Source organism: Aulonocara stuartgranti (assembly GCF_965226115.1).
Source record: "Aulonocara stuartgranti genome assembly, chromosome: 22".
Taxonomy (NCBI): domain Eukaryota; kingdom Metazoa; phylum Chordata; class Actinopteri; order Cichliformes; family Cichlidae; genus Aulonocara; species Aulonocara stuartgranti.
The window spans coordinates 33,940,970-33,958,187 of record NC_138957.1 but is presented as its reverse complement, the minus strand read 5'-3'; the positions used below and the strand labels follow the sequence as shown (position 1 = coordinate 33,958,187).

General features: G+C 39.2%; 1 protein-coding gene across 2 annotated transcripts in view; it reads right to left on the bottom strand.

Annotated features, from left to right (window-relative positions):
• cacng7a (calcium channel, voltage-dependent, gamma subunit 7a) overlaps nucleotides 1-6,819 on the bottom strand; it is a 45,442-nt gene extending 38,623 nt beyond the window's left edge. Inside the window, exon 1 of one of the 2 annotated variants that reach the window (XM_082520433.1) lies at nucleotides 6,606-6,819. The gene's annotated coding sequence lies outside the window, so the exon portion shown is untranslated. Of the gene's footprint in view, nucleotides 1-5,839; nucleotides 6,075-6,605 lie in introns of those variants that run through there. The other variant, XM_082520432.1, reaches the window with a different exon arrangement.
• Nucleotides 6,820-17,218: the final 10,399 nt, after the last annotated feature.

Genomic DNA, 17,218 nt, shown 5'->3' with positions numbered 1-17,218 from the left:
TCTTTTGGTGACTCACTGTTATGTAGTACTGAATCTGGACATCACGACTGCTTTTTTTCACCCACATCAAATTTAACGTATCCGTCATTTGCTATGACTTCTAGGAAACTTCTAGTTCAGAAAACCCTGAGAGGACTGAAATATTGGCCCTAAAATCTGGAACTGGCAAATAATTAAACAAGAAACAGATAAAAGACTCTGCAGCAGCGATAGGTCAGTGTGGAGCAAGGCAAAGCAACTGCTGAGCACCACGAAACGTCCACGTGTCCCATGGTGCCGGGCAGGGCTCCGCAGATGGCGTTCCCAGGTTAGCTAATGCTGGGGGTGGGATGGAGGGTTGTTTTCTGTTGAGAAGGCAATATGTCTCTCTGTCAGCACTGAGAGCCTCATGCCAACTGACAGGGGAAGAGACAGATATTTAAAGATAGAAAGAATGAAAGACCTCATAAAGAGGAAGAGAGGGAAAAGAGGGAAGAAGAGGAAGAAGAAAATATAAGGGCTAGAAGGTCAGATGCATCTACTGCATGAAAGAACTCCAGATTTAGTTATAAACGGAATAAAGAAGCAAAGGAAGAGGTTGGACTGTGTGCTATGACACAGAAGAACTGGTCAAAAGGATTATGGAGAAGAAGATCAGGGTGAAAAGGAGGAAATTAATTCTGAAAGCAGTTACATCAGGAAAGAGTGGGAAAAAGAAAGGGAGAAAAAAGGAGAGGGAATGTGGAAGGAGGGTAAAGGAGGAAAACAACGTAGAAAAATAGCATCACAATCCTTTAAGACTTTTCATGGAATTTAGCTGAGAAAGAAAGCGGTACTTGTAAAAAGAAAGCTTTGGGAAACAAATGTCATCCTATAGGTCGTAGAATGACTTCTGGACTGATAAAGATAATTAGCTCATGCAGCAGGTAAACACACACACAGTAGAAGGAGCCTATGAGAGACTGCCTGCTACTGTGCTAAAGACAGGTAGGGAAAAGCAGACATGCAGTGAAATAATAAAAGAGGAGGAAGAAGAAAAATGAATGAGAGCTTAGAGGGAAAGACCTTGGCCCAAAAACTGAGGAAAGTCCACACACACACACATGCGCATGCACACGGACGCATACACAAATACTATGTCACACACATGCATGCACCAGGGCTGGCAGGCAGACAGCGTTAAGTGTGACACATCCTGCAGTGCATGTCTGTGCAGAGCAGCATTCACAAAACCCTGAAAAGAATCTCTCCATGTCCAGTCACACACAGTTTCATTCACCTTCAGTGTGAATTTCGTATAATTTGGGTTTGAGCTCACACTGAGCTGTGACTGGCCTGAAGACGAACTGACCTTGCATGATTCAAACACTGAAAATGCAACACTGCTGATGGGTGCAAAGCTAGCAATTTATAGCTAGTCTTGGTTTAGTCAGATTTAAAACACTGGAAAGCCCTTCATCTCATGCATTTAGAACTATAGAATTATAGGCGATTGGGACTGCTATTGCCAATCCCATAAGCTCACCCACTCAGAATGCTTGGCTATAAGTATAATAAGATGTGGAGGGTGTGAGCTTTTCTACCAAGCATTCTTGTGTACTTCTTGTTTCCTACAATATTATGTATTAATAATATTATGGAAGTGATCCCTTATGGACATTTGCAGGATTACCAGAGAATAGAGGACAAGATCCTGAAGCAGTTAGAGAGAAATCAAAAAGACACCCTGAAGGAGGCTACTGAGTATTATACAGGTCCATATTACTTTCCCTGAGCCTTTGTTTTGCTAGTGGCCTTTTTGATGGGATGGGGCTTTTATTTTGGCTTGCTTCCCTCAGATTAGAGATGCCACATCGAATCATTATATAAGTAAATCTTGTATCTCAGTACAATACTGTGCTGCAGCTTAAGGGCCTGGTGGTTTAATATTTAAGTGCTCAGCTGGAACAGAAACACGGCACTGTGTGAGTTGATATCCTTCATCTACACGTGCGCTGAAACTGGGTTAGTTTGAAAGAAGTGTCCATATTTGTCACTGATGGTAGTGCTAATGTTAGCAGCACAGCTATCACAAGCACAACGGTGTTAATTCGTATAATGTCATGGTAATGCTAGCCTTCTTCCTTTTATATATACACATGCTAAATAAAGGGTTTGGAAACACTTTTGCTTTTTGTCCCACCTCTGGTATATCTTTAACCTAATTTCAGCCACTCCTTCAAACTAACAGCAAAATGGGCGATCTACTTCCGCTGCATGTTTCCGTTTTGTTATCGCATGTTCACACTGGAAATGTTTTTCACAGTCTTTACAAACTGACATGCTGACTCTTGTTTAAGTTTAAATTTGTAGTTAAGAAACAACAGACAAATGATTGAAAATGGTAAGAGGTGGGTTCTCCAATGTCTGACACCAAACCAACCACCTCACACCACCTTCCTAAAACGTAGCATAATTTCTTTTTTTTTCATTCTTAATTCATTAATTTCTTCTTCATCCATTAGTAACTATCAGCGCAGCCTAGTTGCAAAAAGACAAATTTTCTTAAATTTGCAGACAGAGCAGTGCCTTCAAGGATCAACTCAATTTCATATCAGTTTGCTGTTACTGTACGATTCCAAGAGTTCAATGACTCACTCTTGGTGCTGGATACTGCAAAATATCGCCTCAGAAAATCATCAATTATGAGGCAGCTTTCTATCTGTCCTGTTTTAGTTGTTGTAGCGCTTCTATAGTCATCTTAAAGAATTCAGAAGTATATTCTCATGTCATATGATGTTGGTTTTACTGTGTAGCTTTCAATCCTATTTTAAGCCCTGTGTTACAATATTTTTTTAACTAAGTTTTGTTATTGTCGATCTTGAAAGAACATTTAACAATGTCATATTAATAAGATAAAAGTGTTATGTCATTATTAACATTATAACCGGTTAATACCCAACTACAGTCACTGTCTACTCCTTAGATTAAAATGGACTTTTCATTTAAGTAGCAGCAGTAACCACACTGGTTTGCAATTACATCATTCTAATTTAATTTTACTAACATTGCAGGTGCAATATAAACTTCATCTTGTAGTTTAAGTTGTGGGCTTTTCAATGACAGCAGTGCTGTGTGAAGCACTTTACAGTACCTTGAGTAACCCCAGTGGAAGATGAAGCACTGACCCTGCCATTGTCAGTGACTCATACCATCAATCAGCTGTTTAAACAACTGAAGTTAGAGTATGATTCATTTCGCCTCACCTCAGAGAACAGCACGCCTACTGAAGATAATGATATCTCATGTCTCATACAACCACAGGTCTATAAACATGTGTAGAGAAGTTAACAGTTGTCTGTTATACCTGACCACCTTGTCTGCTGTACAGGACCAGGTTTGGTTTGAATCGGGAGAACTGGCAGCTGTGTTTCTCCTTGCTAGCTTGCTCGGTGGTTTGTTACAGTAATCTAGGAACCATTTGATATTTGATTCTTGGGGAATGACACCAACTACTTTTAGATGATGTGAACATTTTAAACATATTTTATGGCCTTTGATCTCCATTTATGTAATCAACTTAATTGTTGTTTTAAATGTGTTTTCCAGATACCACCTGCTACCTGAATGTAGTGAACAGAACAAAATAATGCTAACCATTAGGGCTAACCTTGTTTTGTGTATACTTTATAACAATGTGACAGTGAGGCGCGCACAGAAACCATCATTATTATGCAGCACTGTTGATGTTTTTGTGTTTCTGTTTCAGATTTTTGTTGAATGCATACTTTAAAAAAAATAAACATTTTTTTTTACCCCTTAACATTTTTAGATAAACTTTTCCCTCACATGGGCCAACATCTTTTTAATTGTTTCTTTCTAGTGATAGTCCCAGTTCTATAAAAGGCTTTGTATATGAAAATGTGTTCTTCTGCAAGGTTAAAAATTGCTGTGTTCAGACTGAAGTGGGAAGTTGCACCTAAAGTCGAACTTCTCACTTGGAAAATCAGCAAAGCCCCACCAATCCCAACTTTGTCATCCACGATGGCAGCAGTGGACGCAAATGGTAGTAAAACTGTAACATTTGTGATCTGTACTACTGTGTTTGTGTGCTTGTGATTCACTGCACACAGACCACTGACCATGCTCTATCTGTGAATGTGCATCAGTGGTGTTTTAAACTGTGGAAACAATAACAAAAAGACAGGTATTGTGTTGTATTGTTAGTGTTGTATGAATGGTTCTATCTGCTAGGGAGCATAAAACATGTGTTTCCTTGCTTCTCTGGCTAATACTACTGCAGTACAGTGAACATGGGAATGACGTCATTCCCAGTTCTGACTTGTGAAGTAAAAGACACACAACATAAAGATGACATTTATCCAACTGCACCATCTTCTTGGACAAAATAGTACAGGATGAAAGTACAGCCTGGCCCGTGTTTAACTTCAGATGATATTTCTTGAACACAGTATTAATGTTTTGGACATGTAAAGCCATAGCAGCTGTTTCATCGCATTCTGGTAGGTTTAATTCATTTTGGAAAGTTTCGCAATAAACTTTTTTAAGCACAGAAATTTACAATAAGTGTCTTTCTTCAGATGAGGAAAACATTCTTCTAGGCTATATGTCAGAAGGGAATTTCATTACATCCACAAGTGTTCCTGGAACTTCAATCTCTTATATGGAGTAGGAAATGTACTTTGGAAGTTGTGCCAGAAATTTTCTTCGTCCACTATTCCAAAGCATACATGAGGTACAGAAGGGTGGGGGTGGTTGTGACCGTACTCCATAATTGGTCAGATACTGAACTGGTGAAACAAATTTGTGACAGCCTCCTAAACTAGTACAATGTTGCTAACTTAGAAACTGTTTTATTTCTCTCTGTGACACCTGCAGGGACATGCTAACTCAGAGAAGGCTGGTATTTATGTCAGGCAGCTTTAGAATGAATTTTCTTATCTTTCTATCTAAAAGTGTGTTTACCTATTTTCAGATATTTTATTCTCAGTGTTACACTTGAGCCCTACATAGATCCATTTTAATATTATAGAACAACTGAATTCATAATTTATCCATGTAACTTGAAAGTTTGTCATTTAGTTTTTTATTAGCTTTTTGTTTTTTGAAAAGGACTTTCTATCACTGTTGTGATAAGTCTTACACGGATTATTTTTTTATTATACTAACATGAAGTGAGTTCTTGGGGCTGGATGGACATGCTGAGACAAACTTGGTTCCATTAGAGCCTCCTGTTAGAAATTAAAGCCTTTCTGATTTGTGCCTTCTAAGGGAGAAACCACAAATTCTGGCTGCGCTTTCTCTCAGCCTGCAGAGAAAATATGTCTCTCACACGGAAATATTAATTTTCTGGAATTCTGAGTGATGCAGATTTCAGGTTGTAGAGTTCACGTTGTCACCTCAGTTTTAATTAAAATCGACCACTTCTCTTACGGCTTATCAACCAAAATTACACCCAATTTAATGCCAATTTGAGTTTCCATTAGAACCACCCACATTGCTAACTCTATCTATCAGTGGGACCTAATGAGTAACTGAAAACACCAAAAAATCACCATCCTAAATGTTTCGTGCCTTGAGCGCTTGCAAATTGTAGCCATGGAATTTTCCATCGCTACTTCGCATCCTACACACTGCAAGAGCTAATACAAACTCTTTGCCAAACCATCAAGAAGATGAATAATTCATGTTGTAGAGATTAACATGAACTTATTTCTACAAATTTGCCGTTTTACGTTTGTAAAATATTCTGATACCGTGTCAAATTAAAACTCATCATTAAAACGGACATATTTGCAAAGAAGCTTAACCGTAAAAGACAAAATGCAGACTTCAAATAACATTTTCTCTACATTTTTACCTTTTTCCTTCACAACGGCATGCGCACGCACGTTATCCACAGGTAAGTCAGGAGAGAGAGCGAGACCCAATAAGAAGTGCTGCAGTCTGCTGGAACAGTATCACAGGATGGGTTCCCCAAGAAGCAGCCAAGAGTTCTTTAGAGCACATACACATAAACACACAAATGTGTGCACACATCCCCTCCCTCTCTGACACACGCACACATACAGTCACACGATCGCATCTACCTCACACACTTTGCTTCCCCGCCTCCCCTTTTTTCTCTCCTCCACGCGCCGAAGCCAAGCGGCTTTACTGTGCTTTTCACCAGACTGTATTCAGACTGTACAATTTTACAGCGCGCTCCTTCCAAGTGCACCACGGTAATCACGGTACAGTAACATTCCTGCACTAACTGGCGAGGAATCAGCCGTGCAAACACGCTCATCAGCAGCTGTCAACAGAACACATCTTCCCCCCTCAACCTGAGGTGAGCACAAAGATCACTCTCTTATACAACATCCTTGGCTTTTTTTTAGCGGAATAAAAATGTTTCACCAAGACAGTCATGGGCATGAGCATGATCTGTCATCCATGTAGCCGAAACTAAAGTCCTGACGAGCGCATCCAAAGACACGGGGGTCGCTGAGGCGAGCCCAAAAAGTGTGAGCGGCTTTAAAACAGATGCGAAAATGAGGTGGTTTGAGTGGCGTGAAAGAAATGAGAGATACATGAATAAAATGAAGGCGCGGTTTGAAAAGACAGCAGAAGCTGAAGCTACTCACCCTGCAGAGATGAGAGCTGGTCGGACGGTGCAGCCGAGATCTGTGCGCACTGGGAAGCCTGGGTACCAAACTGGCAGGTTCCCCCTTATCTCGGTCTCTCTCTTCACTGCTCTCGGTACGCACACGCTCTGCCTCTCTATCCCGTGTTTCCCCGAATCTCCCCACTTCTCCTCTCTGTGCTGCCCCCTCTCTCACTCCTCCCCCTTCTTCTCCGTCTTTACTTCACTCTGCTCTTCAGCACTGCGGAGAATCGCTTGAATTGGCTTCACTGTAGTTCGGGTATAGGGAGGTGGGACTGGTGTGTGTGTGTGTGTGTGTGTGTGTGTGTGTGTGTGTGTGTGTGTGTGTGTGTGTGTGAAGGGTGTTGGTGTTGGTGGGGTTACAGTGATGTAGGCTGGAGGGAGAATGAGGCTCACGCGAACACGCACAAAAGGCAGCATGGCCCAGGAGCGCGCGGGCTGGGATTGAGGACACATTATGTACACTGAAAACAGAAATTCAAACATACACCAACAATTAATGGCCATGAACAAAACAGCCAAACATACTGTGGGCCTGCATTAATCTTGTCTGCATAATAACAAATGAAAATGAGTGATTAATGCCACATGGAACCTACATGGTTCTCTTCAGGAATAGTTTTAGTTTAGTAAAAATCAAAAAGGTCATTATCTTGGAAAACATCAAGTTAGCTGAACCATGAAAGTAGGAACACTTACATTGAAATAAATGCCTGAATATTGGGGCCAGTATTCCCCGATGCCTGCTGGCTGCTATTACAAGATAGTTTTATACAAACAGACAAACAAACAAAAACAATCAGCATCAGATCATCATTTGGCAGCACACTTGTATCATGACTCATAAGCGCAGCCAGTTTTGCATTGTGTAATTAATGAAGCACCAAAACATCTCAAAATGCCCATGTAGCTTAGCCCCTTAATTGGCCATATTTGAGAGGGTAAAGCCCTATGTTGCCAGCTAGCAAAATCCATCTAACATGTGCAGGTACATGCTATTAGTCCTAAGCAATATGCAAATAAAATAATTTGCTTCAACAACTGCACAGTGTCATCGGCATAGTAGTGAAAGTCAATAACAGATTGAATAGATGGTCTGTAAATGCAATTAATCTCACAGTAAGGCAAAATTAGTTGTCAGATAACGACATTTAAAAATGCAATTAAATGTCAAGATTTTCAATTCAGTCACTTGAACACTTGAACTAAAGGGAGGAAGTGACTACATTTGATCGTGTCACCACCCAGCTGTCAAAGTGGTGTTATACCTGACAATGAAAAGGTTTAAACTCCAATATAATCTAAATGGGTGAATCATTAAAGAAATTTCTCAGCATACAATTGTCAGAAAGGAGGGAAAAAGCTAAAGAGACCAAAACAGTTTTTCAAACCCGACTTGAAGCTGCCCCGTGTTTATTTCTGCTCTGAAGTTTGGGATTTTAACATGCACGTCTATGGGCACTGACTCGCTTTTGTTGTCACCCTCAAATGGCCATTCAAGGAAATGCAATTTTTGACACGTCTGCTTTTGGTTCATTTTTCAGCCCCAAAGGTTGTTGCTTGGTTACATTAGAGAATTTCATTAATAATCGCAGTATAATCAATAATAACTGCATCATCAAATATTTAAAGGAATTAAAATTCTCTTAGATTTCACACTTCCAAAAAGGTATTTTTCAAACACCATCTAAATAACTGCTGCACTGCCTGCTGTGCTCTAAAGGACGAGAAAATGACTGATGAGGATAAAAGGGAGGGAGAGAGTGGTAATAAAGCTGGGTTAATTACAAGCGCACTAATTGCAAAATCGTCTGGTATTACTTTGAGCAATGTTAAAGCCTAAACAGAATATTAAGAAGACCTTTGATTTAAAGGCTCAACAGTATCCATTTTCATTATTTCCTTTTAAAATCTCCATTAAAATGATTTCATCAAACTGCAAAAGACAAAAAAGACGGATTCCTGACAGCGCATGTCTGGCTAAGGCTTAGAGACCAGTCAGTGACGTCCCTGCAACCAGTCAAGGGAAAAATGTCTATTTCCAATCAGTTTGGGAAATCGCTGACTGTCACTTGGTGAGCTATGCCACAAAGAAGGTAATTATTTTGGTTGTGACCACCTGGCAACCACAGGTTGCTAGGGAAAAATGAGTATTCCCTCACCGGTTGTGAGTGGTTGCTGTAGATTGGTTGCTGTTGCTACATGAAATTAGTCCCGAGGATGTTGCAATGAGAAGCTCCTTTTGATTGCTTTGGTTGCTAGCAGATTGCCACAGTCACCTGCACTTTGCATGGAAGACTTGTCTGCAAACACTCGATAACAAAACAGAGCAGCTGTGACACTGCGAGAAGTGCAGCACAAACTGGGAAGTGAGAATGTTTCATTTCAAAGTAAAAGTTGTGGTTTTTCAAAGGTATTAGTTTCAACTGTGAAAAAGTACTTATGAACAAACTCTCCCTTTCCTGTGCTTCATTTTCATTACCACTTAGTGAGTAGTTGGCAAGTGTTTGCAGATGAGGTGTTATCATCCATACAAACTACGTGCCACTGCAACAATGTGCTACCAACCAAAGCAAAAAGAGGGTCAAATTACAACACTGTGTATATCTCTGTGACTAATTTCACATAACAACAGCAACCAACCTACAACAACCACTCACAACTGGTCTTAGAATAGCCTTGTGATTTGGCCTATGCGATTAGGGCCTAAATGAGTAGTTGAGATGGTACAGCTGGGCATCATAAAAGAAGTATAAACTACTAATATTTCATAGCAGATGTTGTTTTGTATTAAACAAGGGTTGGTTTGGATCAAAGGATACACAAAGCACAGGATTACAGGATGAGAATGTAGGTCTAACATTCTCTGTGTTGATAGATTTAAACTGCTAAAAATCATCAAAAATGTTGTCAGATTGGTTTAATATTGTAAGCGTGCTTTCAGTGTAATGTTTAGAGAGACAAAGAGAAAGACGCTGTCACAAAACTAATAGTGTGCATGTGTCTACCTGTGAACTTACATGTGATATTGTGCGTTGGTGTATGTGCACGTTATGCCTCCATAGCCTGTTTCATGGATGAGTGATCCTGTCAGCCCCTGGCGATCTACAGACTGATACAGTAGACTGTGCTGATCTATGACTCATCCTGTGTGTGTGTGTAAGTCTGTGTGTCTGCATGTGTGTAAGTACATGAATACATGTGTAGGAATTCATCCCACCTGCAAACATGAACCACTCGCACAGAGATGGTCACTCTTTGTACCCCAAGATATGTATGCATATTCTGTAAACTGAGCATAACAACAAAACCTTCACCTACTGTCACAGTAGTCAAAGTATTCTAAACTAATGATGCTCAGTAAGATTTGCTGTTTTTCTCAGGGGAAACATTTGTTGACCATCTCAATGTAATGAAGGTTAAAAAGTCACAATTTTTATCTTTTTTTTTTTTACAATATGATATCAATGTATCCACATTCAACTGAAAACGTGAAACCAAGAAATAAACAAATAAATAAAAAACAAACAAAAACACAACACAAAGAACCAAGATTATCTTTTTATTTTTCTATATTTTTTTATTAGAGTTGCAAGGTTGAGCCTTGAGATTGATAGTTGACAGTGGGGCAGAGGGAGAGCTTTACATCATACACATTTGCTGATCATACATGTTTGCAGCACAGCTTTTACTTTGATGATCAAATAATAATTCCCGTGAGATTAATGCAGCTTAGATGCACATGGGGACTTCTTTGATGACGCCCAGCTGGAGTGGCAAATACCATGAGAAAAACTAATTGTTATAAATGTGTATGCCTGAATATATTTATTTATTTATATTTATCATCACAGTTTCAAGTGAAACAAGAGCTTGATCAGCTCTGCCATGCTCTGTGTGGTTACTGTAGGTTACAAAGACAAAGGTAATAACGTTATTCACTGCACGCTGACTTTTTACAGCCAACACCCTACACACACACACATTTCACATTACTCACTCCAAAAAGAAGACAAAACCCCCTGAGTTTAGCCAAAAATGGATTATTCCCACCTCAGACGGATCTCCTGTAAATATCCAAGCTTTACAGGAAAAGCAGTCTGCTTCCATTAGTCCCATTCTCAGGGGAAAACTCAAAACTTCTTATCCTGGGCTGACAAGCTGTGAAAGCTCAGGGGAAAGTGGTTTCAGTTTCTATTTTTGCTTGTTTGTTTATTATTGTTTGTTTATTTTTATTAATAATTTGTTGGTGTTTTTCAATAGGGTAAAAACAAACTAAAATCTTTTTTCACAGCTTGCTTTCTTCGTATTACAAGCCATGCCTAATTTTCTTTTTAGAAAACACAATATTGTATTCACGACTATGCTGTTGACACTGCAGTTTACCTGGCTTGACCAAAAGTACTTTGTTGATTGAGTTGAGAAAGTTAGATGTGGAATGCCTATTGAGTTTTTAGTCTAACACAGGCTAAAGTTTAACTCGTTGGGTTTTTACATTCACAATACACAAACAAATTTACAACACTAAATTACATAAAACCATGAAAAAGAGTTCAGCCAAAAATGGATCACTCCCACCTTGAAGTGACAATATGACGATGATACTATGACTAAAAAACTATTAAAGCTAAAACTAAGCATTCAATATAAAATTTAGTGTTAAAAAAAGAGAGAAGGGGAAGAAAAAAAGTAAATTAGTCTATATGTGACCCACTTCAGTAGGATGGAGCCATAGGCATGCAGTCAATTCACAAGGGTTTAATGTTAATGCAAAACAAAATTGAACATGTAACAGTAGCACCTAAAAAGAATTAAACTCTACTTCATTAAATATGTTTAAAACTATAAAACTGAATGATTGTAAGTGGGTGACAGGATAAGCGCAGCAGGGACTCTGTTAAAAAACGAATCAACATTTGACACACGTTAAGGGGGACGGCACTTCACATTTTACTGCAACCAGGCAAAACAATATGAAAAGGAACCGATTATTCCAGAAGATGAAACTTTGCAAACTGTGGCCACATACTTTTTAGAAGAGGCTTTTTCCTTGCAATCCTTCCAAATAAGCCCTACTTGATCAGTCGTTTTCTAATTTTATTATTGTGAACTTTAACATTTAATATTCTAAATGAGGCCTGTAAAGTCTGAGATTTAGCTCTTAGGAATTTCTCTGAGCATGGCACAATCTGACCTTGGGGTGACTTTGCTGGGATGTCAACTCCCGGGAAGGCTGACAACCACCTTGGATGTTTTGCAGTTGTAATCTTTCTCATTGTGTAATGATTGAGCTCAGATTGTTTGGAGATGGCTTTACCCATCCCACACTGATGGGCAGCTTCATAAAGATTATTGCCAATGTCTTTCCTCCTTTCCATTGTGTTAAAACACACCTGAATGCTTCAGACAAGCAAACACTCAAAGCTTCTGTTTTCATAGAGGTGCTCACACTTGCCGATTTGCATCTGATTAATCTGGCTGCTACTTGCCCTCTTAATTCCCATTGAAGCAGTAAGGGTGTTCTTGGCTTTTCACACACTGATTCTGCATTTTTGGATTTTTACGTGTATTTTAGTCTGTCTTACTTGGCAGCTTTTGCAATCAGAATTATGATCTGAATGCACTGTGTACAGTAACATGTCATGCTTTCTTTTTTTAGTTCACCTGAGGATGTATTTTCCTCATTTTGACACCTGCTAAGGACCAGATTGGGTTTTTTCATTTGTGTACTTTTCTTTTTACCTGCAAAATGCTGCACTTTGATTTTATTTATGGGACAATTCAGCTACATATAAATACAGTATAAAGTGAACTCAGTTTCTTGATATTAAGAACAGCAGAGGGTTAAGGAACCTCATGCCATTTATGGTGTAATGTATGACTCATTATCACAAACATAGTAATAGCGAGGGAGCGCATGGCCTAGTTAACTGGTTATTCCCGAGTCAGACCAACTGGTCCCGAGTCAAACAGCCTTCCGCTGCTGCACAGAACAGGGAAAAAATAACTACAGATGCAGCCATCATGCTATGCTGCAGTTTTACAATTTCAGAGTGCAGACGGTGTCACAGTTTCACTGTGATGCTCAGCAAACAGCAAATCTGGAAAATGAAGTGAAAGGTAAACTGTTGTGTTCAAGACTTTTATAGCTTATCCTTTACCTGTGTTTGGTAGTCTCATGATAACCAGTCATTATGCTTTCTTTTGTAAAGGTAAAGAAAGCAGCACTAAATATCACTGAGTCAATACCAATCTGCCATCTGAAGGACAAAAGTCTATTTTAACATATAGGGTGATCATGAGTGTTTATATAAAGTCAGAGTTCAGACGAGGATGCTGTCAGCTCAGAGAAAATCCTAAAGTGGATAATTACGATCAATATGATTATTGATCCAATCCCATTAAAATCTCAAATATTATATGAACGAGGCAACTGAACACCTCTCAGAACAGAAAATAACCAATAGCAACAGAAAGCTGTTAGTGTATATATATGATAAGTGATTGCCTACCAAATGTAAAAAGATATATTGTTTCATCTAATTATTGATATGATTTGTAAGCAGTCAGAAGTTCAGAATTCCTGATAAAAACTGGCAACATTTAATCAAGACATATATAAAACTTATCGAGACCTCGGGCCTGCAGTTTGTTTAAATTATTGCTTGTTGTTGTCATGATAAATTAAACATTTTAAATATAAAACATTTTAAGATGAGTCTACCTGGTGGTTTTTTTTGATACTCCAGTCCCAAAGAGGTCAAGAGAGCTTTTTGTCATGTGTTGCATATAGTTTCTCATTTTTATTCATTATTGCGCCAGAAAAGTTCAACATCTCCACATTTAATTTCCTTTATCATATTTGGAAAAATGATAAAGGTGTTTATATGACGGGGTATAAAAATCATCATCCCCAAGGTTTGAACACCTCATCCATGTTATCCATGACAGTGTGAGTGCTTCAGGGTTTCAGGATTCCACAAATTGTGTGAAGAACAGAAAAACACTTTGCAAAATCATGTTGTTCTCTGCAGAGCCAATTTGCTAGTGCGTTTGCTAGGTCTGCTATGATAGTGTAAACAGCATAAGGAATCATATATTTTCAGTTCTGATTTGTGTCACTTCCATATGCAGTGCTAAATCAGATATGGGCACGATTTCTTGCAAGGTATCACTTGCCCGCCCCAATCATTTTTATTGTGAGACCTCTGCAGATATAGGTAAAAGTGGTCCTTAGTGCACATCACTTTAAAGCATCAGTAAAAACTAACATTTGTTTTCATATTTATTTCACAAAAAAACTTGGATCTGAGTCATGAAGCAGAATTGAGCACTAGGATTACAATGAAATCGTAGCCCATGGTTTTAGAAAGTCACGGCTTCTTAAAAAATAATCTATAACAAACAATATAAATCCTTTAAAGCCAACACTAAACACAACACCTTATATGAAAGCTATGCTATGGCAAGGACTACCACATGTTCTGAATGCAAATCAGCCTGATGTTCAGATGCTTTTACTACCTCGGCCGGCAGAACGGAAGCTTCGGTGCATCAGCAGCACAGGCAGCTCGATCAGCACTGCACACAAGCTTCTGCTTAACACAGCTTGTAAAAATGTCCCAGTGGACATGGAAATCTACTACTGCAGCCCGAGGCATCCTTTAAGAGCTCCACTGTGGAGTAACTGAAGGAAAACTCCCTTGGCACCAAGATGCTAAAGGGATAAGTGGGCAGTGATCCACATATGTAACCCTGCCCCCATTTTTTTAAAGGTTTATTAACTGTGGCATATAGCACTCCCACTGCAAGAATTGTTTGGCTAGTATACAAACCATTTGTGGTAGAACATCGAGAAAAGGTGTCATGTGAAATGAAAATCTTTAGTAATTTAACTGAATTCAAACAGAAATGCACCAGCGGTAAAACTTGGCAGGGAAGGAGAGGCTGCATAGCGAGTACATTAGCCAGAATCCATATGGATCCTCTTTCCCCTCCTACTTTTATCCATCTGTGTTTGCCTTATTCCTTTGGGGTCCATCTCACCCCCTCTTTCTCACCATTAATTCTATTTTTAGCTCCCTCCCAAGGAAATTCAATACACAAGCAGAGCTATATATAGCCAGCTGTACATAGATCGACACATGTGCGCTATAACACTGAATGCAGGATTTCTGCATCAATGGACTGCAGACACTTGTGTTGTAATGGAAGACAATAAGCTCCCTCATCTTTACTTTCCTTTTTATTGCAGGGTATTTTATGTTTATTTGAGAACTGCAATAAAAAACGCTTTTTTTATTTGGAAGATAAATATGAGCTGATCGGCCCTGGTGAGATAGTTTCCTGCTTTATTTACCATCTCATTAAAGAGTAAAAAAAATGAATTAACTTGCACTCACTAATCAAATATTTAAAGGGACAGCTGTTTGGAAAATTGACTGGTTGGACAGCAAGTTTCAAGGTTAGGCTCATTACATATATTAGATTGATCTGTATGCTTGTCACACCTTCCAGCAATGCAAAATTCATTTTTCGATTGTTGCCTGATTAGTTTTGAAATCTGTTATTACTGTTTTTTCTCTTCTCTGATTCTGTTGGCTAAAACCACAGTAATCATATATTGCATCCCATATGTAATCGACTCATTAATCTTTAATTACATTTTATTTATATATTGGCAGTTTAAAGAAATAATGAGCTGAAGGTGCTTCATCATGTGATGTGGAAGCTTAACAACATTAGAATGAGAACCCCGCATTATCCGATGATCCCCATGAGCAAGCATTTGGCAAGGGTGATGAGATAGAATTCCCTTTCAATGGAAGGAGACCTCTGGCAAAACAAACTCGGGGAGGGCAGCCATCTGCCAGGATTGTTTGGGAGTGAAGAGAAAGAGACAAGGAAAAAGCACAGGACAGTGGACAAAACACAAACACTTTAAAATTGGGACAGGGGCAAAAAAGGCAGCCAAAGTAAGTGGGACCAAAAAGAAATAACTGTAGGAACATTTCACAGCTAATTTGGCTAATTGGGAAAAAAGCAGTACCATGAATGAGTATAAAAAGAACAACTTGGAGAGCCAGAATTTCTAAGAAGTAAAGACGGACAGAGGTTCACCAGTCTACAAAAACTTGTGTATAGCACATAATGCAACCCAGTATCACCGCAAAGCGTGTAATAGACACGTCTGACCTCCGTGTTCAGTTCATGATTTGCCCCTCCAAGGTGTGCAATGCACATGCATGCAGAAGTTGCAGTAACAGTACAGGGAGATATTTTATTTCAAACCAACATGAAACTAATCATGAGAAAGTGTTTAAAGAGATATTATTAACACATTCATATACAAATGCATATTAGCCACCTAGCTTGATTGTTTGTGGCATAGAAGGACCCTGGAATATACTTCATACCCTCCGTGGTCACTAGCGAATTCTTGGCTTTAAATATATTATCGCCCCCTGCTGGTATTGCAACTTCTGCATGCTTTGCCTCTCCAAAGCGTTAAATGAAAACAAAAAGCCATTTAACGCAACGCCATTAGGTTGCATGATATAATCAAAAGATTGCAGGAATCTGGAGAAATCTTTGTGCACAAAGGAGAAAGCCAACAATCAGTACTGGATGTCCATGATCTGCTGTCTGTGAACATGGTTCACCATGCCATCTACAAATGTACACAGATAAAAGCTCAATCTTCTTCTAAGGCAAGAAGAAGAAATGCTGGTGTCTCAGACTATTTAGAACAGACTGAGGCAAAGTGGAAAATTGTTAGAATTTCCAGAAATAAGATTGTTAAATTTGAAATGTGTTTTTAAAAAAACAGGCACACCCTCTGTTATTGGCTCTCTGATGGTAAATGGTTTACCTACTTATATTTACATTTTACACAGTATCTCAACATTTACGATTGTGTAAGAATCACAAAGGAAAGTTTGAAACCTCAAAAGTAGAGACTAGAAAAAAAAAGTAAAGTAAAGTGTGCGTGTTAGTCCCCATAGGGAAATAGTTCCTCTGCATTTAACCCATTCACCCAGTGAAGCAGTGGGCAGCTGCCAGTGCAGCGCCCGGGGAGCAGTGTGTAGGGACGGTACCTTGCTCAGGGGTACCTCAGGGCAGACGTTCAGTGGAGTCGAACCCCCGACCTTCCGATCATGGGGCCACCACTCTACCTACTGAGCTATCCCTGCCCAGTAGGTAGAGTGGTGGCCCCATGATCGGAAGGTCGGGTAGAGGGTGTCTGTCAGTCAAACTGGGAGCTGGTTCCACAGGAGAAGGGCCTAACTAAAGATTATCTCCCTTAGAAACTCTAGAAGAGGGAGGTCCTCTGTTGCAATGAAGCCTGATCCTTCAGGACTTTATTTGTGTGGAGCACTGAAAAAAACAAAAACATAGATAGCTCATACTCCCCTTGGAATTAACAGGAATTATGAGCATTAACTATTCATCTAAGCATGAATGTGTCATCACTGACACTTCTGGGCCACTTTCACTTAATTTTGTAGGACATCATTTTGTGGTACTGGATAATTAAATTTTCACATCCAAAACAAAGATGTGACAGGACCATAGCTCCAGTTTAATATTTGT